The 22,425-nt window shown below is 44.4% G+C and overlaps 1 protein-coding gene across 5 annotated transcripts in view; it reads right to left on the bottom strand.

The window, feature by feature from the left end:
- Positions 1-22,425, bottom strand: part of ARHGAP24 (Rho GTPase activating protein 24) — a 169,523-nt gene that overhangs the window by 57,364 nt on the left and 89,734 nt on the right. Inside the window, exon 1 of one of the 5 annotated variants that reach the window (XM_069855383.1) lies at positions 18,426-18,663. The exons of 3 other annotated variants lie outside the window; for them this stretch is intronic. The gene's annotated coding sequence lies outside the window, so the exon portion shown is untranslated. Of the gene's footprint in view, positions 1-18,191; positions 18,210-18,425; positions 18,664-22,425 lie in introns of those variants that run through there. One more of the 5 variants, XM_069855384.1, reaches the window with a different exon arrangement.

Below are 22,425 nucleotides of genomic sequence, written 5' to 3'. Positions count from 1 at the left end.
AGGCTGCCCAGGGAGGTGGTTGAGTCACCATCCCTGGAAGCGTTTAAAAGGTAGGTAGATGAGGTGCTTGGGGACACGATTTAGTAACGGACAGGTATGGTTGGAGTTGATGATCTCTAAGGTATTTTCCAACCTAATGATTCTATGATAACAAGCAATATGTGTTCTAAATTGTTACTCACACTCTAATGCATTCACTTCCTTGCATGCAGTCAGTCAGAAGTTTCAGTCCTTCACCTAGCTATTGCCACCGAACAACATCCCTGTGCAAAGAGCTCTCCCTTTTTTTGATAGTCAGTGGGGTAACCATGCGCCAGGTATTTTGACCCAAGTTCTAACCGTTCTGGCTTGTCCTGAGTCACCCCATCTGTAACATCATTATCCCTTATACTGAAGGCAATACAAAGCATATCTGCTTTTCGCTGTTCATATGCAGAGTTAGTCTTGCTTAAAAAGTTATACAGAAAAGGCATAAAAGTTGCCATCTGACAACTTAGCAAACACCAATACCATTACCTTACTCTAACCTTTACTTCAGCATCTCTTGCTAGCTGAGCTCCAGGGGTCAGTATTACCACACTTTTTCCAACAGGCATTTCCTGAAGGTCACCTTCAGCCACAGGAGCCAAAACTCTGCAGCACCTGGGCCCTCGATTCTGGCTGCCAGAGGCAATCCACAGCATAGCCCCTTTCCCTGTGCTTCCTCTTCATTCGTATTTGCCTGCCAGAGGCACCTTTGGGGAGTGGCAGTTTGTCATGGCCTTATTTCTCCTCTCGCTCTCTTCCACATTTCCTCATAGAAACCTCATCCTGATTTTCTCAGGAATGTGTTCATCTCTCTCCACCAAAGACAGACTGTGTCCTAACTCATGGATGGTATTTAACATACTGCAAAAATGTTTATTTCCAACTCGCTCACACTGTTATTCATGCAGTCTTCCATCTCTTGTATTTGCCCTAAGTTCTTCAGCTGCGAATGGAAAGATAGGACTCTAAAAAAGCTTCCACAAGGAAAGCTGTTCTGTGTATTACTCTTTTAACAAACAAAGAAAGGATTTAAAAGCCAAAGAGAAACACTGACAGCTCTAGCAGAAACCTGCCTGATAAATCCTGCCTGTATTTCAACATGCCCTCAGCCACACCAGAGAAAATAACCATTTTCTTCTGAGCAGTCAATATTAATTAAAAGCACAGGCATTTTAACACAACCAACAGGCTACCTTCTCAGTCTTCACAACAAAGGCATCATTTTCTTGCTCCTGCTCTTCCAAAATAATCTCTGCCCCTGGGTAAATTTAGATTACAAGGACAAGTGCAGAAGGTCTCCAAGAACCTCATTAAAATGCTCCTTTCATTGGCACGTTTTTATTTGCAGAAAATCAAATGGAATCCCAAGCCAGGGGCAAAAATATGCCCTAGTAAGGAGAGAAGTGGCAACAAGCAGTCTGTGCTGGTGGGCAGGTTTTGCTTCCTGCAATTTGCTTTTGCAAAAGATTAATCCTTCATGTGTTTTGAGTGGTCAAATGTCAACCTGCTGTACATGCAGCAACATACAATGGAAGGATTTTTATGGCCAAGGACAGAAAGGTCAGGGACACTCATCAAGTCTACATTTCTCCTGGAAAGCCGCACTGAACAGCAGGTTTCTGAGTATGAGCCTCTGCTCATGACCAAACCAAGAGAAACTAAGGAATATAAAACTCCAGGTGCTGGGAAAGACAGTGCAGTGAAGTACGGTGCACAGGTGCTATAAAAGACCTTGTTTGACCCTGGCATCCAATATGTTCTCCATATTGTGCTATCAAGCTATGACAAAAGTGAGACATTAATATTTCTAAGCCTTTAACGAATTGTAAAGACTGACTTCTTGTATTTGTTGTGTCTCAAACACTGTCTGAGTGCAGAGCTGCTCGCACCTGAGCAGCTTTTCTGTGGCTCCTGGTTAACAATGAGAGGGAGAGGTGTAGAAGTAGGCATCTCCACCCCTGTCCCCTCACCCCAGGGCAATTACTAGCTCACAGGCTCCTGGAGAACTCTTTCTGCAGGAGTTGCTGCTGGATGGACTCAACTGCTGTCCCCCATCGGAGTGATGATAATTTTTCTTTTTCCCTTGCTAATTCTTTCTCTCTCCAACTTGTCTTACTGTACCTTCTTTTTTTCTTGGCACTATAGTGCATCAGATCAAATCTGAGTTGTGTTGAAGTTTTTTTTAGCGACCTTGGCTGTGTTCAAGGTATCAGACTGTGATCTGAGCAGACTGCGATCTGTTTTTGCAACTCTGAGAGTTGTGACTCAGAGTGCAACCGAGTATCTGTTTTGTGATTTTTTGCCTTTGTCCAAAATAAATTCTGCGTTTGAATTTACCCTGGGAGATTAGCCGGTCTCTGATTTGCCACACATATCAAAAGAACCATTTTTACTCTCCCTTTTTGACTGTGCAGGTCAGGGTGGGCCCTAACACTACTGATGTCAGGAGTGGGCTGTAACACAAACGGATTTGGTGGACATCTGGTTTATATAATAATAAGGATTGAAAGGCCCAATAAATGGAAAGGGAAGCACGTTTTTGTGAGCAACGCTAGTGCAAAGCAGGACATCTATTGCCCCCTAAACCACACAAATTTAAGCTGAGCATTACAACAGTTAGAAAACTTCTAAACCACATCCTTCATGTAGCTTAAGATCCAATTACCTTGGCAAAATCCCTCTAGGTCCCAGCAAAAATGGCAAACTAAACTTTCCAACTAAATTACACTACACTACTGAGACCAGAAACCTGTGCTAACAGCAAGACCAGCTTCAGGTCAGCTTTTACACACCTCAGAATCCTACTTTCTTCAAAGGGACTGGCCTCAGCCAATCCAGATCTTATTTTAGAGTTCACACTCCATGTAACCTCAATGCAGATGTGGCAGCAGTGCCAAGGAGAGGGCAGGTGCGAGCTGCTACCACATTTTCTCTGAATGTGTTGATTTGAGCCCAGCCCCTAAAAAGGAAAATGCTCAAGCATGAGATATATCAAAATAGTTACCCAGGCAAGTCACAGGAGGCTGAGGGGACTGACCCATCAGCATGACCCACAACGCTTTCCTCGGCTTCTGGATTAGAAGCAAAGTCCTTTATGAGCACACCTGGCTGCACAGACAGGAGAAGCCAGTTTCTTCCAACCCAGTGGAAGCAAAGAGGATGAAAACAAAGCTGATATGCAGTTTAATACCAAAGCCTGCAGAAGAAAGACTGAAAACCAGGAGGGGAAAAAATAAAGAATTTGACCATTAGAGTACGGAGTCTTTTCTGTCCATATCTAAAAAATTACCAGTGATCACTTAATGAGTACCAGCTCTAACTTCATCCTGACTGCAGCACATAAATTAGCTGAAATGATACAAAATACCACAGTGCTGTTTAATATTTTCATCAATTATATAGCCAGTGGGATCGAGTGCACCCTCAGCAAGTTTGTAGAAGACACCTAGCTGAGTGGTGCAGTTGTCACACCAGAAGGGCTGGATATCATCCAGAGGGATCTGGACAAGCTGGAGAAGTGGGCCTGTGTAAGCCTCATGAACTTCAACAAGGCCAAGTGCAGGGTCCTACACCTGGGTCAAGACAACCTGCAGTTTCAATACAAGATGGGTATGATGTGATTGAGGGCAGCCCTGCGGAAATGGACTTGGGGGTGCTTATAGCCCAGAAGGCCAACAGTATCCTGGGCTGCATCTAACTATTTCCTAACTTATATTATTTCACAGCTATATAAATCTTTGGAGCTTGATTTTGATCTTTTTTACATTTACGCTTACATTTACATTTAGTGGGATGTCCCTGCCTATGGCAGGGGGGTTGGAACTAGATGATCTCTAAGGTCCCTTCCAACCCTAACTATTCTATGATTCTGTGAAAAGAAGCATGGCCATCAGTTTGAGGGAGGCACCAAGGGGGAATGGCTTTAAAGTGGAAGGGGGAAGATTTAGATTAGACATTAGAGAGAAATTCTTCATAATGAGGGTGGTGAGGCACTGGAAAAAGGTTGCTCAGGAAGCTGTGGATGCCCCATCCCTGGTACTGTTCAAGGCCAGGCTGGATGGGGCCTTGAGTAGCCTGGTCTGGTGGGAGGTGTCCCTGCCCATGGCAGGGGATTGGAACTGGATCATCTTTAATGCCCCTTCCAACCCAAACTATTCTATGATTCTATGATTTGTAACATCTATAAAATAGCCTGTCACTTGCACTTCCTCCTCAGCCTCCCCTCAGGAGCTCTGCTTTTAGGCAACTCCTGCATCCAAGACAACTGACCTCTCCTGGCCTTTGCTACAGACAGGGTACAGAGGTGATACAGATGTAGCCATTCCTTCCAGATTGTTCTTCCCTTGCTTCCTCTCTGACATCTCCCATCTTGTCAACTGCTCCATTCAGACAAAAAAGTTGGCAGGTGAAGTATAGCACTGTAATGAAGAATTGCCACAAATCAACCTTCTAGTAATGCATAGGACATCCTCTAAAAGACAACCACAGTAAATTCAAATTTCTATCTTGAATTACACTGCTAGCCTTTTCCCGGAAGCTGTGTTTCACAATACTCTACCTACATGTTTTAGTATGTTATTTCCTCTTCAGATTTGCAAGAACAGTACTTGAACCTGTAATTCTTTTTCACCTCATTCATTTTAACTCTCTGCTGCATTAAAATCTCTCTCGTAGCAGGCTTTTGTTAAAAAATTAGTGATACATGATCTAACATGATCTAACATGATCTAACATGATCTAACATGAGAAGATGATACTACATATGAAATGTGAGAGTTATGCTAATGTTACTGTTTGCAGACAACTTCCCAAACTAACACAATTCTATGCTACAGTATTGTGTAACAGCTACCATTATATAGCTGGCATGACTGCAGCACAGATTTAACAAATTCTTGATTTGTTCCAATTCTGATCTTTTTTTGAGAAGTCCAGAGGATTTTTTCCTTAGTCTTCTGATTCATTTTTGATGGCAAAAAAAAAAATACACCCACAAATAATTCTGCCTGTTGTTGTAGGACTTAAGACTTATTCTCTCCAGGAAAGAAAAATAATTTGTGTTTCTACTATGTAAAAATCATGAAACTCCTAAGCAAGGCATCTCTTTTGGGAATCATTCTTAGCACATGCTGACATATACACAGGCTTTTCCAGGTTGGACACAATGGAAATCTCTCATCAGGAAGCACTACTGTTCCCTCCAGCTGGAGGTGTTTTATAGCCACAGCTCCTATGTGCTCCTTCAAAGGAACTGACATAAATTGAAATTTCCACATTACATAAAGTTTCAGCAGATGTAGGCTTTTGCAAACAGATTGCAGTATACGCTGCATTGATGTAAATGTCTTCATGTGATTACAGATGGCAGTGTTGGCAAACACATTCAAGCAGAAGTGCAACAAACTTGATCTGATATTTACCTGGGGACAACTGGTAGCTTTCAGTATAATATTTTGAAAAAAGGACTTGTCCACTCCACCACAAACATAATGTCCCTCTAACAGCTGCTGCTCCTTTTACTCACCCAGTACAAAACCAAAGAGTACACAGATTACCTCTGCTAGTTACTGCTGCTGCTCCTTTCAACTCCCAACCTCTTTTCCAGTTTTTCAGGATAGGAAGACACTCTGGTTTAGCCCAGCACAGCCCCACATTCAGCTGTTAACAGGCCAAATTTGTGCAGCTCTCCTCCACTGGTCCAATGTATGTTTTATTCCCATGAGGGCAGCTCAGTCTGCTGCCGTAAGAGCCCCAGACAAAGACTATGCTGCCACTGCAATTTCTAAATGGAAGAGCCATTTCCCATTAATGTCTGTCATGTCTGTAGCAGCGTGGCGCTGCTCCACACAACCCTGTGATCTGCAGTCCTGAGGAGATGGGGCTGACGTCAAGTCAGCTGGCTGCGAACCACCACGGAACAACTTTTCTGGAGCTGCTGTTAAGGCTTTTAAAAAAAAAAAAAAAAGCCTAGAAAAGACATTTTTGATTTGTCAGATGTAAAACTGGCCTGCAAGGCGGGGCTGGTGAAAAGAGTGGGCTACTTAAAACTAGTGTTATAGAGGTCCAGATACAGGTCTATTTCATAGAATCAGAGAATCACCAGGTTGGAAGAGATCCACCGGATCATCGAGTCCAACCATTCCTATCAAACACTAAACCATGCCCCTCAGCACCCCGTCCACCCGTCCATTAAACACCTCCAGGGAAGGTGACTCAACCACCTCCCTGGGCAGCCTGTTCCAGTGCCCAATGACCCTTTCTGTGAAAAATTCTTTCCTAATGTCCAGCCTAAACCTCCCCTGGCGGAGCTTGAGGCCATTCCCTCTTGTCCTGTCCCCTGTCACTTGGGAGAAGAGGCCAGCACCCTCCTCTCCACAACCTCCTTTCAGGTAGTTGTAGAGAGCAATGAGGTCTCCCCTCAGCCTCCTCTTCTCCAGGCTAAACAACCCCAGCTCTCTCAGCCGCTCCTAGGAAGACTTGTTCTACAGCCCCCTCACCAGCTTTGTTGCTCTTCTCTGGACTCACTCCAGAGCCTCAACACCCTTCTTGTGGTGAGGGGCCCAGAAATGAACACAGGATTCAAGGAGCGGTCTTGCCAGTGCCGAGTACAGAGGGAGAATAACCTCCCTGGACCTGCTGGTCACACTGTTTCTGATCCAAGCCAAGATGCCATTGGCCTTCTTGGCCACCTGGGCACACTGCTGGCTCATGGTCAGTTGGCTGTCAACCAACACCCCCAGGTCTTTTTCCTCCAGTCAGCTCTCCAGCCAACTTCTCCTAGTCTGTAGCACTGCACAGGGTTGTTGTGCCCCAAGTGCAGGTCCCGGCATTTGGCCTTGTTAAACCTCATGCCATTGGCCTCAGTCCAGCAGTTCAGCCTGTTCAGATCCCTTTGCAGAGCCTCCCTACCCTCCAGCAGATCGACACTTCCACCCAGCTTAGTGTCATCCGCAAACTTGCTACTTGCTACTATGAGTACACAGCAACCTTGGTCTCTGTATATTAAGTGTTAAATCTAAGGGGATTCTTTCAGTTTAGGCACGCAATTCAAATCACAGCATGGTTTCAGGGCACTAGAAGAATATTTGGGGTGCTCCGTGTATGCATACAATTCACTCAGAATTAACCAAAGTTCTGATCCAATCCATCAATAAGCTGGGAAGTGCTGAAGTAGATAAAATAGCAACAAAACCCATACAGGTATGTAACAAAATAGATGGACAGCACAGCAGTGATTTTGCAATGATGAAAAGTTACATTGATCCTACCCATCACAGGAAAAGAAGGTGCCTGTCATCTGGTTTTGTAATGCTTGGATGGCAGTACTGAAAATGCTCAGGTGCCTACCACCAACAGGATACTCTTCAATACATTATGTTTCCTAGAATAAAGGTATACTTTCATCCTCAAGCCTGTCAACTCTCCCCAAAATAGAAGCTACAGAACCAAAGAAAATTTTAAGCAGTGACATTTCAGCATTTCCTCTTCCAGATCTGATAATTATTCAGCATCACAGTACTGCATTTTGCCTGCTTATGGCCAATAAGTACTTCTTAGCCCAGACTGTGGCTTCTAAGTAACTTTAGTCACATTAGTTATAGGCGCTCCACTACTGGGAATCCTACCATGAACTCTGAAGACAGGCTGTCAAAAATAAAGATCAGGTTCACTCTGTCCTCCTGACTGTTTAGTTGAACAGATTTATCCTAGTTCATAACAAGATGCAGGAAAAACATTGGTTCACCCTGCCACACAGCAGACAACACAGGCAAACAGGAAGTATGGATAAGCAGCAGAAGGGTTTTGGGGCTATTCTGCCACCCCACCCCAATGAAAGCAAGCTTTTCCAAGCCAGAAGAGTTCTAACACTGAAACCCCCATTATTAGTAACTTCCTGCTCTCAAAATTAATGGAATTTCAAACTTTCTAGTAATTTCAGACTTTCTAGTGTTTTCAAAATAATCTTTACCTGGAATTGGCCCAAAAACACCAAAGCATTTAGCTTGCTAACAATAAATTATTTCTGCCAGGTGCGAGGTCCTGGCTCACAATGCCTTGTTCCATTTCCTGGCTGCAGCAGGGCCTGTGTTTGGGTTTGCTTTGACCTAGAGGGTGGGCAGTGGCAGGGCAGGCAGCCAACACTGCCTCATACAGCTCCCTGCCACACAATGAGAACTACTACACTGCCATGCCAGACTGCTGTTAGACAGCTCTGTCCTCAGAGAGCATCAGGTCAGCAGATAGAGCTTTTGTAATTGGCACTGACTGTACATGTGGATTCATTAACACAGAACTGCTGCCTGGTATCTTTTATGAATCATAGAATCATAGAACAACCAGGTTGGAAGAGACCCACCGGATCATCGAGTCCAACCATTCCTATCAAACACTAAACCATGCCCCTCAGCACCTCGTCCACCCGTCCCTTAAACACCTCCAGGGAAGGTGAATCAACCACCTCCCTGGGCAGCCTGTTCCAGCGCCCAATGACCCTTTCCGTGAAAAATTTTTTCCTAATGTCCAGCCTAAACCTTCCCTGGTGGAGCTTGAGGCCATTCCCTCTTGTCCTGTCCCCTGTCACCTGGGAGAAGAGGCCAGCACCCTCCTCTCCACAACCTCCTTTCAGGTAGTTATAGAGAGCAATGAGGTCTCCCCTCAGCCTCCTCTTCTCCAGGATAAACAACCCCAGCTCCCTCAGCCGTTCCTCATAAGGCCTGTTCTCCAGCCCCTTCACCAGCTTTGTTGCTCTCCTCTGGACTCGCTCCAGAGCCTCAACATCCTTCTTGTGGTGAGGGGCCCAGAAATGAACACAGGATTTGAGGAACGGTCTCACCAGTGCCAAGTACAGAGGGAGAATAACCTCCCTGGACCTGCTGGTCACGCCACTTCTGATACAAGCCAAGATGCCACTGGCCTTCTTGGCCACCTGGGCACACTGCTGGCTGAGGTGCTAACAAGTTTTGAACACTGAACTGATGCTGTGAACTTACCAAGAAGTATTGTGTATCCAATGCTCACACAACAGTGTTGTTATAAAACATGTTATAAAACATGTTATAAAACATGTTATAAAACAGTCTTATAGATTTACAAGGCACTGAATTACAGATGCACAATCTTACAGCAGACAAAAAGTCACTTGAGCTGTAACAGTTTAAGTTTTGTTTAACTAACTAAATCACTCTCACATTCCAAATTTAACAGCAATAACCGCAGGAGATAAGGCAAAGCGTCCCCAATGCAAAATCACAACTCCAATTTGTTATACAGAATACCTACCAAACCTACGTGCTGTCAATCAAGAAGCTGAAACCTTCATCTTGCAGGATCTTCCAAAGACTTCGGTAATACACTCATCCCACATGCTTCTCTTCAGTTTGGATGGCTGACTGGGTTGGTCTGTTTGCTAACAGAGTGGCTCCCAGCATTTACATACCAGATTATGGGTATGCCCCTCTTCTTGTTGATACTTTTTTTATCTGTTTTAAATGAGTATTACCATCACTTGCACTTGTTTTAGTTTACACTGTCTTAACTCACCCCATGACCTACATTCTCTATCAGCCAATTCTGTTTCAGCTCCTCAATTAATGTCTCAAGGCAAGAATTCAAAGCAACTTAAGATGGTAACTGCTGTTTCAAAACTGAAAACTATTCTGTGGCAGCAGAATTCAAGGCCACACGAATGTGCTGCTGTAATGTCTCCAGCCTTCCCTGCTTTAATGAGGCTTTCTTGGGGGCGAGCAGCCCTGCTGTCATGAGAGGGTCATGCTTTTCTTTATTGACCTGTCGAGCTGAAATAAACATCAGTTGTGTGTAACCCTTCCTTTTAGTGTCTTTGTAAGAAAACAAAAAGGGGTTATTTTCTAGGAAGAATAGGAAAGGAAGAAAACACATGAGCTACAAACATCAAAGCAATAATAACCTAGAGTTAACTTCTCATCAATTCTCATTTCACCCAAACCAGCTTCTTAAATCATACAATTTTGTTGTTATATGACTGCACTTACTATTATATCTACTTATCATGTGCTGGGTAAAAGAAAATGGTATAACCACTGCTAAGGACTTGAGTAAATGAAGGTTTTGCCTTCCCTGCCCCAGCTACTCTCTTCTTCTTTGCAACTGTAAAACACCAGTGTTTCAGCTCCCGGCTAAGTGTTTTGGAACACCAGCAGTGAGGACTGCCTTCCCACAGTGCTGTTACTGCCCTGAGCCTCTTAAACCAGAGGGAGCACTTTTGTCCCCTTGTTTCTCAACGGAGCAGCTCTCCTGCATTCAGACATTCAAATGCAGAAGAAAGCCTTCCAGCGTTGTCATTAGAGTCACTCTGCTTTCACCAAAAGTAAACAAAATACCCAACGGTAAAACAAATTTTCACGTGGGATGGAGCATGGTTGAAGCAACAGACACAGCAAACTGATTTTCACTCCTGTGGAAGGAAAACAATGATGCTCTGTTAAGCCTCCTTCCTTGGTGGTCCTCAAAACTGGATATCATGTATTGCCATCAATAAATATGGTATCTTCTGCTCATGCTCTGCATGCTGCCATTTTTTCTGATAAAGCTGTCAACAATAATATTGTTGAAATCTTTTTCCCTCTTTTGCCCAGGACACAGTCAACAACATCCTGTGATCAAAATGGGAATGAAAGCTGTCTTAACACCGCACATTTCCTCTTCACAAAACCTCCAGCTAATAGACTTTACACCAGCAGCCTCAAAGAAGGATCCTTCCTGCATAGCAGCACACCACACAGCAGCTATGTTGTGCCATCAGCATGATCTGCTCTTTCTGGTCCCTGTTTCTCACCAGGCACAAATGGCAACAGCCTGACAAGTGCATTAAAACTTAAGCTATCCAAAGGCAGCCAGACAGAAACTTTGGGTACAGACCCCCCAGGGTATTCTTCTTTACTTTAGCTTCCTAAAAATAGGTCTTTAGAGGGGAACAAGTCTTTCAGGGCTTCTTGTTGCTTTTTTAACCAGTTTTGAAAAGACTCCCTCATCCATAGACTTTAGTTGCTTTAAGCAACTTACAGGTCAAAAAGCACATGATGTACTGACAAAGGAAACCTGACCTACATCTTGCCTCACTATGCTAGGCTACATCTTTCCTCTGCATGCTTAGGTAATAAAGAGAAATAGTGCAGTCAAAGGGGGTTCAGGAATCACAGCCTCTGGCTCCTGCCCCCTCAGTAGCTTTTTGCCGAGCATTGGCGAATTCCTTTAAAATTTGTCTGCCACGTTTTCCTCTTTCCACAAAAAGCAATTATTTACTGACCTCACAGGGGAGAGTTCACTTCAGTTAATTAAAGCTTGTAAAGACTTTAAGATCACCCAATGAAGGGATTTATGGGAATGTGAAGTGCAACATAAACCCAAAAAACGAGACACAATGGTCATATCTGAAGTGAAGTGTGTCAAATAAAGATCCCATTTAGATGTAAAGAAACAAGTCGTAATTTAAATGACTACAATGCTTTCCCACAGTATCTTAACTGAGATTTTACAGTAGTAATTGTTAGGATCACAAATCACCTTGGGCCCCAGCAGAAGTTAATTAACCAGCTCAAAGAATGTGGCATCGTGCAAGTAAGGAACAAGTTGCTCAGAGATAAGGAGGAAGGGAGGAAAAGGGGGGATTTAGAAACTGCTTGGCAAAGAACAGGACCGCAACCTTGAAAATTGCTGAACTGAGACAACTATGTAAATTTAGCTGATTTATTATCTGGCTTGTAAAAGTCTGTATGGAAATTGCATGTGTCTGTGTGAGTATATATACATCCCTTAGTGCACCGATTCGGGATCATCCTCCATTGTCTGGGGCAACCCTGGCAGGTCAGTTATCTGATTTCCTATGCGCATTGAATAAACATTTATGTTTCTAGCAACTCCGACTCGTCTCTTAGCATCCTGAACCCTTGCAGTAATCAAAGAGTTAATAATTCCACATACTACTTACTGAACTGGAAGGAATTTATTTAAAAGTGATTTGCAATCAGATACCTGGCAGAAACTAGTTAGTGTATTATCTGCTTTAAACTGTAAAAAGAGGGCCCACATGAGCACAAGCAAAATTGCCACTCAGTTTTACTTACCAAGACCTTTAATTAAGAGCCACTTTAAGTGATGGTGCTAAAAAAAGAAATCAGCTCCTTGGCAGAGGACAGGCTGCTGCTTCTACTGGAGCAATGTGTGCAAGGTTAGCAGTGGACTTCGCCCCCAGGACAATTCACACTTACTGCTGTAAAGCAGCATTACCATTCACCAGCTTAAAAACTTGCCAGCTGCCGGCCTGACCAACTAGCATCATGAATCAAGTCACAGATTAAAGCAAATACTTTACAGTCCTTCATGTAATAATTACATAGCTGTGACCACACCATTTCATGAGATCGTACTGCTGCCTTGGAACCCTTATGCTAAAGCTCGAGGATGCAAACAGAGTCAGAAGCACAGAGAGGGAGGGCTAGCAGGTCAGCACTACCCTCCCAGAAAAGCCTGGATACCTTATGCTTCAGTCAGTAAACAAGAGCCACAGTGAGCACTAGTGCTCCTGCTGGAAAGCTGGCCCAGGAAACGTTTTGACAGTTCATTTGGGTGGCCTTAAAGCTACCAAAAGCTTAAATAATTTGTCATCTCCTCTGTCCCAAATCCCCTCAGCACTATTGCACTGTTTCTTTCCCCTGGCAGTCCTCCTTATAGGAGGGCATTATAACACGTTTTGCAAGACTGGAAAGAACACACCAGCATGGGCGAAGCACTTAAGCGTCCACCGTTCCAGTTTTGCCTGGTGATCAGCACATGATTGAGGGTATCCAAAGTCCTTTAAAAGCAGGTCTCAGCAATGGCCCCACACTCTTTTAGGACCAGATAGTGACTGCTTAAGGTAAGAACATCTATGATGAAGGATCTCAGCATCTTCTTTCCATTGATCCACCTGACAGCTTCCTCAGCTCTTGGGCCTCCCTCCTCTCCCCCTACCCCCATCACAAGCTACAGGCTCTGCCATGCATCAAGGTACCCCAGGGGAAAGGCAAAGTGAGCTGTGTATTTCCCAGTCTATTATTATATCTTTTGGAGGTGCAGAAAAAAGGCAAAGATAAACCCATGTTCATTTGTTCTCCCCAGGATATCAGTACTTAAACGCACTACGTTGTGGTTCGACATCCATTCCTGTCAGCAATTGTCACTAGACAATACATGTGTGATGTGGGTGGGTAGAGTGTGCAACCTGGTTTCTTCAGAAAGAGCTTGTGCAGTACGGCTTACGTAGGCTGCAGAAAAGCAGATGATACTGTGATCCAGCAGTGAGGTTGCTGACACTAACTCATCACCATGCTGTTTCTGAAAAAAACATTTGGGTTTGCTTAGATCTGTCCGACTGACCTTGTATCACTTCAGTGCCTCCTTCTAATGACTGCCAAACTTCACCCACAGCATTTCCAATTCAGCTGTTTGTGCGCAAAAAAAAAAAAGGATGTACAGGCTTTTGCTAGTCACAGCCAGGATGAAAAAGCTATTTGTGAATCTGAGAAAGAAAAGATGCTGTAGGAGAGGAAAATACAACAATCAAGGCGTAATGCAATTCCACAGGAACGAATTCTACTTTCAAACCTCCTAAAATTCAGTTTCAATGAAAAAATTATTTCTCAAAGACACATTTCTATTTAAAGCAGCCACAGCTCAGCTGATTCTAAGTGCCTAAAGAAATAGATTGCACACACCACTTTTAATAAGAATAGATTTTTCCATTTTATATTTGACCATTTATTGCAGGCTCCAACTGCACGTCCATCTATCCCATATTTTAAGTCATTTGGAGCCTACTTTTCCTACCTGCATCCTATCCTGTCATTAGTTTTAATGTTAGGAATGTGAAGTTAAAGCTGCTAACCCTCCTTTTCTTCTATACTGAAACAAAGATATCAATGGCAGGCCAAGGGAGGATGTGAACAGAAGGTACCAAAACACACCATCTCTTTCCTCTGGTAACAAAACACTATTAATCAGATCCCCAAGCGGCAGATGTTCTAAAGCCTACAGACAGCATGATGGGTTTTTACTCTTCAAGGAGTCATTCTCGGGGTTTGTCCATTCAGTATTTGAAACTCAGTACTTTATAATCACAAATTCAGCTCATTTGCAATGGAGGTATCCCCTGGGGAGAATTTAGTGAACCAAGAGAAGCCTGAAGCACAATACACATATATGAAGTTTTAAAAAAATGCTGGATACAGGTAACACTTTCACACATTTTCAGGAAACACTCTTAAGTACACAGATAAAACAGTATCATCTGTATTATCTGGCATAGGAGTGGTTCAAAGCTACATCAGGGAAGGTTTAAACTGGACATTAGGAAGCATTCCTTTACAGAGAGGGTGGTCAAACACTGGAACAGGCTTTCCAGAGGGGTGGTCAATGCCTCATCCCTGTCAGTGTTTAAGAGGCATTTGGACAATGGCCTTAATAAGGTGCTTTAACTTTTGGTCAGCCCTGAAGTGGTCAGGCAGTTTTAACAAACATTCTTAGCTGCTTCTAGCTGTCTTATTTTTGTTTATTTCTAAGTGTAAAATGTAAATTCAGGTATTCATTGACATCTTTCCTGGCCACAGAAGCTAAGCTTTTTATGGCACTCTCATATCCAACCAGCAGACAGGAAGATCCCTGGGACCCCAAAAACTATGCTACTTTTCATTGCCAGTAAAATTCATGGCTATGCTTTGGTGAGTCCTGTTCCCACAGATGGGGTCAGGTTTCCACAAGTAGTTAAGAACTTATCAGCATATCTGGAAAAGGAGAAGGTTCTCAGAAGCATCATAGAAACAGCAGGTCTTGTCATGGCCTGAACGATCCCAATATGTTCCTGGGTATTTTCAAAGTCTGCCACTTATTTTCATTGTTAGATCAAACATGTATTTTTCACAATACCTGTTCCCAAGAGCAGGTTATAATTGTTCCCCTACCAGCAGGAATGAATGCTCAGAACTTGCAACTTTTCACATGCACTGTATTAAAGCACTCATAACTATGCCTTGGAAGAAGAGGGAGATGTGGGCTATGGATAATGTTCGGGTTAAGTACTTCAGTAATCTGCTGCCATCTGACATTCACAGACAGAAAAGTCAATGAATTCATTTAATGATTTAAGGATTAGAATGAGTTTGGTTTTGTATCAGACTTGGCTTTAAAAGGATAAGCTGGATTCATTAGAAAAATCATGTTAATTAATAAGCTATATTAGTTAATAATAGCTAATGAAATTCAGGGGAAGAAAAAAACAAAACAAACCCAAAACAGACAGCAGTTTTAAACCAGACCATGTAACTGTGATTTACAGCTCTGCATTTACAAGAGGGGAAAGAAGAATGGATTTGACAACTGCTCATCATCCTCACCAATAGTTCAGAAACCAATTGTTCTTTGAATTGACATTCAGCCCAGACTTCACAGCTGCTTTTGAGCTGCATCGCTTGGATTTATAGCCTGTAAGAGACACCAGGTGCAGAGCTTATGTGCAATCCATCACTTTTTCATCCCAACTGGAATAATAAAGCCAGAAATCTCCTTGAACTAAGATTTCTGCCCCATCTCTGAACCTGCAGATGTTAAAATACAAGACTAACCTCATTTTTTAGAAAGAGGGCAAGAGGCAGTGCCAGGCCATCTGCAGAGCAGGGGAAGTGAGCTCTGCAATATCCATAAGAAGCTCTAGAATAGGGGTGCTACAACATATCCTGTGGTGCCACCTTCTCCAGCTGCGCTCAGTGAATAACAAGTGACCAGCAGCACAGTATCTCACCCACTAACCTAATTAAAAGGCTTAAAAGTCTGTGAGACGAGAAACAAGGGGGTTTATATCCAAATGCTATGTAAACAAATGCTCACTTCATAACAGCTCTCAGGAGCATTACAACTACCTTCCTTTTACCTCTAATGCTGTTGAATCCACACTACTAACTCAACTGCTGCTATTTTGGGCTGTCTTCAAGTAGGCCAGTTGACAACAATCATAGGTAGACGAGAATAACTGTAGTATCTCAGACGTAACAGAGATTGTCTTTTTCTTTGAGGACCATATGTCTTTCCAATACAGAGGCATGAGAATACCAAGGTCAGATGATGAAGTTAGTCACACAGGCTGTCTCCTGTACCAGGCTGATTCTAGCACGTAACAGTCATGAACTGTAATGCTTTTTTCTTAATATACTTATAAGGCTATCAAGACCATACTGTGCACAAGCATCCTTTGTGAAAACGCAAATATGGTACTAAGACATACTGGTGAGTATGTCCAGAAGTGTTTTTTTTTGGTAACTGCTGCTGAGAAACTCAGGATAACAGGAGGAAGATGGGAAGATGTAACGTTGATTAAGAAACACCCAGTCAACCTTTCCAGCAGTTTGGTAAAGTTCATGAGTTTTATCACCAGAAGCAGACACACAGCGTTAATTTACACAAACATGTACCATGTGTCCGAGAGAAATGGCATTTGCCATAGCACTAAAACATTTGTTACTGAAATTTTAATGCAATCTCACACACTTTTACTTTTTCCAAAAGAAAACCAAACTAATTAATACTAATTATTCATAAACTATAATGAGTTCTAGACCACATAGACTTAGTTTAATGAATTCAGCTCGTGGAGTAACTGATCCTTCATTCCACCTGCCCTCATTTTAGTAATCAGTGGTGAGACTAGCACTCAGCAGTGCTGAAGTCTGTTTCTGGAGGATAACAAAATTGAGGAACAAACCAGGGTATTTAAAACTTTACTATTTGAATGTTTTTTTAAACAAGCCTCAAAACATTTATTATCTAATCTCACATGAACACGACTAATTATTGGCTAATTATCTGAACTCAGTTCATGCAAACATAAGCCAAGACAGGCTATAGCTACTCTGCTTGTGCCATCTGCTCTGCTTATGTACAAATGCACACATCTAGCAGGACTACACTGAAAACTCAATTATGAAGCTGCCACTTCACTTGGGTTTTCAAATGTACCTTAAGTGCTGCTGAGGTAGAAAACATGACCACAGCAGCACAGAGAGCACTGCAGGAATAGTGCTTTTCAGCAATACCCATTTCTAGTGCACAGAGGAGGCTGCAGCAGCCCAGCATGCCGAAAGCTAGGCAGGATCTTAAACACAGAGTTCATGGGCATTTTACAGTTCCCGTTCCTTGCATTCTCTACCAAATAACTCAAAATAGGCAGCATGTCATGCTATTTTAAGATAATGGTATGATTAAGGGTAAAATATGAGTAGTTATTTTAAAACACAGCAATGCAGCTAAACTTTATCGAGAGTCGCCTCTAAGTCTTGGTCTGACTCTGAAGCAAGGAATTTGCAAACACTGTATAACCAAGTCAAAAAAAAAAAGGGGGGGGGGTGGCGGGGGAAGAAAATTCAAGACAGCAGAGCAGTGCCCAGCTACCCAAGCTATATTAAATATGCAAAAGTATCTTTGCCTAAGTGCTGCTGCTGCTCCAGCACCCTGCGAGAGCTGGGGGCTCCCGTGCGACCCAGCAGAACACAAGCCCTGCTGGAAACAAAGCACACCCTGAGAAGCTGGGGGGCTGGAGAGCAGGTCTTACGAGGAGCGGCTGAGAGAGCTGGGGTTGTTTAGCCTGGAGAAGAGGAGGCTGAGGGGAGACCTCATTGCTCTCTATAACTACCTGAAAGGAGGTTGTGGAAAGGAGGGTGCTGGCCTCTTCTCCCAAGTGACAGGGGACAGGATGAGGGGGAATGGCCTCAAGCTCCGCCAGGGGAGGTTTAGGCTGGACATCAGGAAAAAATTTTTCACGGAATGGTTGGACTCGGATGATCCGGTGGGTCTCTTCCAACCTGGTTATTCTATGATTCTAGGATTCTATGAAGCTGTTACACGGCACCAGCTCTTACGAACCGGCGGAGGCGGGCGGGTGCCGCAGACACCTCATCCCCCTGGCAATATCCCAGCGGGTCGTGACACGGCGCGTTCGTTCGAGTACGCGCGTAGGAAACAAACGCGAAGCTTCGAGCTCTCACCTGGCAGGAGCCGCCGGTCCCGCCCGCGGCCGCGCCAGCCCCGCCGCTCCCCGCAGCCGCTCCCCCGGGCCCTCGCCCCGCCGCCGCGGGGACCGGGCACGCCGGGAGCGTGGGACCGACCTGCGGGAAGAGCCGCGGGGACAACCGGAGGTCAGGAGCGCTGCCAGAGGGAGATGGGGACAGCGGGGCAGAGCCGGCCGGCGCCAGGCACCGCGCGTCCCCGCGCACACGCTCCGAGGCTGCCCGCAAAGCCTCCGTCCCCCGGCCGGCAGACACAGGCGAGCTGGTTTCTTTTCCAAGTGAATGCAGTTAGCAGAAAGGAATGGAGCGCGGTACTCGTTACGGGCTACTCACCCGGGCACCCAAACGGCGTGTTCCCTTAAAAGCGGAATGCCGCCGCGCTGGGAAACTTCTGCTTCGCTGTTGTCATTTGTGAACTTGCCAAAGAGCCTGCAAAATCCCAGAAAAGGCTAGGAAGCGAGCAGGGACAATTTAAAAGCCGATGGTCAGGACAGGAATTTATGGAATGAAATCTTTAAGGGCAGGAGCAGATAGAGCCAACCCGCTAGCGAGTTCATGCCCTGTCTCCGACCAGCAGACACACTTGCGGGCAGACCAAGGCTTAGAGGATGCTTTAAAATACCTGCTTGCGGTGTGCGCTTCTCTGCATCAGCTGGGAGTCCTGGGCATGGCTAGCACGCCACCACACCTCGTCCTCCTGCCTCTTCCAGCAGACCCCTGGCAGGCAGAGTAGCAGTTCCCCAGGCCTTACAATCAAGTGGTTTGTTGTAAGCAAACTAAAAATAGTACTGATTTTTTTGTTGAAGCACTTGCTTGAGTGAACGTAGCGAGTCAGCCCATGGGTGAGTGAGCTGTACAGACCATTAATATTAAAAATAGCCCAGATCCTCCTGGAAGTATGGCCATTGACTTTTTAAAAGATTATTTTAAAGACTGTACAAAATAAACCCTGTTTCTGACTGCTAAAGGATAAAATGAATGGAGTTTTAGGAGTATCCTCACGGAGTGAGTCACTTAAGCTGCTTTCTCTGATAAAAGATCCCTGGAGGAAGTATATCTCTCCTTAGTAATCTCTGAGCTGTTTAGAGAGCCATGTGACCCCCTGAAAAACAAAGTTTCACATTGTTGGGGTTTTCAGTTTTGCATTGTTTGGTTTTAATAGTTTGAACACCTGCTTCCACTGCAGAGTTAGCACTAGCATGGGAAACAGAGCAGGATTTCATGTTAACACCTCAAAAGTATGATTAACAGAAGCATCTGTCCCCCGGGGCTGTTAATAAGGTCCACAGAAAAGTGGCCCATGAGGATGCTAAATATGAAAGTTTATGGCATAGGTTGGCAAGTCCAGAAAAAAAAAAAAAAAAAGAAAAAAACAGCTCAGAGGGAATTATTTTTGCAAAGCTTTTCATTACTATGGCCTGAAACCAATCACTGAAGAGAAAGGTTCCAAAAAATTTTGTTCAACATACAGATGCCAGCCCTGCTGCCAGTGTCCATGCTGAGATCCCAGCACATTTAGATGCAAAACTTCCAGTCAGCACACAGCAGACTCATACACGTTCACACTGTGGCACACAGATGGATAAGCCAAGAAATGATAAGGTGTAGATGATAGTTGCCAGCATTTGCAGCATTTTTAAAAGACTGGTAAAGCTAAAGTCATTCTCCTGGTAGTTGATTCAGCTGTGAAGTTGGCACCAGCTTATTCCTGACAGCAAGCCAGGATGTCTGAACCACAGAGAAATAAGTCTTGTTACTGCCAGTATATTAATCTGTAAAAGCATCTAGAAATCCAGACTACAACACAAAACACACACTAGTAAGAAAGTGGTACCTTTAACTTTAGTCATATATGACTATGCTTAGTGACTTTGTAAGTCAGGATAACTTCGCAAGAAAATAACAACAAATAAACTGCCACTGCCAGAGAAGCTTTCCAGAACTAGCTCTTCAGGGTAGAGTAGTGAGGGGATTAAACGCACGGACTTCAATCTGATGGATTGAAGACATTTTATTGAGTTTAGCTGTTCCTTTATATACCTTTTTTAGTTACCTAACTGGGTGCCCACGAGGGTATCTACAGTGTATTATTGGCTAAAGGTAGGTGTCCAAAAAGCTATTACTAACATGTTATTGGCTAAACTACCACACATGCTAAAAAAACAAGTTACCCTAAAATTAACTATGTTGACAGTTCTCTTCCGTTGTTTTTCTTTCAGCTGGTACTTGTTCCCACCGAACTAGTTCTTGTATTCCTTTCAGCTGGCCTTTGTTTATCAGAAGGCTGTCTTTTCTCACCAGACCTGCTCCACAGAGAGGTCTGCTGCTTACCGGGGGCATCAGTGAAGGAGGTAGCCAGAAAACTTCCTTCCCTGGTCCATGAGACAGACTACTATCCTCTGATAGTAGTCCAAACTGGTAATGATGATCTAGTAAACAAAAAGACCAAAGCCATCAAGAAAGACTTTAGGGCCATTGGGAAAATGATGGAGGGCTCTGAGGCTCAAATAGTATTCTGCTCCATCCCAAGGCTAAATAGAAAGGAGGAGGAAGTCAGGAAGAAGAATTCGATTAATGCCTGGCTCTGAGCCTGGTGTGAGGAGAGGGGCTTTGGCTTCTTTGATCATGGGGTAGCTCATGCAGCCTCAGGCTTTGTTACTAAGGATGGGACACATGTATCTCCTAGGGGGGCTAAAGCCCTTGCTAAAAACCTAGCTAAGCTCATAAATCGAGCTTTAAACAAGATGTGAAGGGGGAGGGGGTTGAGACCAGGCTAGACAGGAACAAGCCTGGATGTGGGGCAATGGTGATTGGGAGAGGGTGTGCTGGTGAGGACCACCAGTACATCACCACACAGAAAGTGGGGGAGAACACACTTGGGGGTGCTAAGGGAGATACAGGCACTCTGGTGCTAGCTACTCCAGTTACCAGGCAATTGGAAATGAACTCTGTTCCCTCTAAGAGGGCTGAAGGCTCAGCAGCTCAGGTGAAGTGCATTTACACCAATGCACACAGCATGGGGAATAAGAAGGAAAAGTTGGAAGCTATCATAGGGCAAGGAGGCTATGATGTTGTTGCCATGACAGAAACGTGGTGGGATGACTCATATAACTGGAGAGCAGCTATGGTGGGGTACAAACTCTTCAGGTGGGATAGGAAGGGTAGGAGAGGAGACGGGGTAGCCCTCTTTGTAAGGGAGGACTTGGACACTGTTGAGATGGATTGTGGTGATGAGGAGATTGAGTGCCTGTGGGTTAAAATCAGAAGAGCCCACAAAAAGGTAGATTTTGTAATGGGAGTCTGTTACAGACCACCCAGCCAAGGAGAAGCAGCTGATGAGCTCTTCTATAAACAGCTGGGGTTAATCTCTAGATCAATGCCTCTCATTCTTGTGGGAGACTTCAATCTGCCTGATATCTGCTGGAAGTACAATAGAGCAGAAAGGAAGCAGTCTAGGAGGTTCCTGGAGTGCATGGAAGACAACTTCCTTGCACAGCTGGTGAATGAACCAACAAGGGAGGGTGCCCTCCTGGACCTGCTGTTTGTGAACAGAGAAGGCCTTGTGGGGGATGTGGCAGTAGGTGGATGCCTAGGACAAAGCGATCATGAGATGATAGGGTTTTCTGTTCTAGGTGAAGTGAAGAGGGTGGTTAGCAGGACAGTAGCACTAAATTTCCAGACTTTGAACTCTTCAGAAGGCTGGTTGGCAAAGTCTCATGGGAGACAGTACTTAAGGGCAAGGGAGCCCATGAGGGCTGGGAGCTCTTCAAAAAGGAAATCCTAGCAGCTCAGGAGAAAGCCATCCCCATGTTCCAGAAAAAAAGCCAGCAGGGGAAAAAAACAGGTTGGTTGAACAGAGAGGGATATCAAGAAGAGAAGAGGAGGCTGAGGGGAGACCTCATTGCTCTCTACCACTGCCTGAAAGGAGGTTGTGGAGAGGAGGGTGCTGGCCTCTTTTCCCAAGTGACAGGGGACAGGACAAGAGGGAATGGCCTCAAGCTCCGCCAGGGGAGATTTAGGCTGAACATTAGGAAAAAATTTTTCACAGAAAGGGTCATTGGGCACTGGCACAGGCTGCCCAGGGAGGTGGTTGAGTCACCTTCCCTGGAGGTGTTTAAGGCACGGGTGGACAAGGTGCTAAGGGACAAGGTTTAGTGTTTGATAGGAATGGTTGGACTCGATGATCCGGTGGGTCTCTTCCAACCTGGTGATTCTATGATTCTATGAACTGGCCTTTGTTTTTGTTTCAGTTCCCTGTTTCAAGGCCGTGTTAGAATTGCTCAGTATCAATCAGTCCCACGGCATCCAGGCCTTCTTTTCTGTAAAATGTCTC

Source organism: Phaenicophaeus curvirostris, chromosome 4 (genome assembly GCF_032191515.1).
Source record: "Phaenicophaeus curvirostris isolate KB17595 chromosome 4, BPBGC_Pcur_1.0, whole genome shotgun sequence".
Taxonomy (NCBI): domain Eukaryota; kingdom Metazoa; phylum Chordata; class Aves; order Cuculiformes; family Cuculidae; genus Phaenicophaeus; species Phaenicophaeus curvirostris.
Note: the sequence above shows the minus strand (reverse complement) of the source record. Positions and strands in the feature narration are given on the sequence as shown.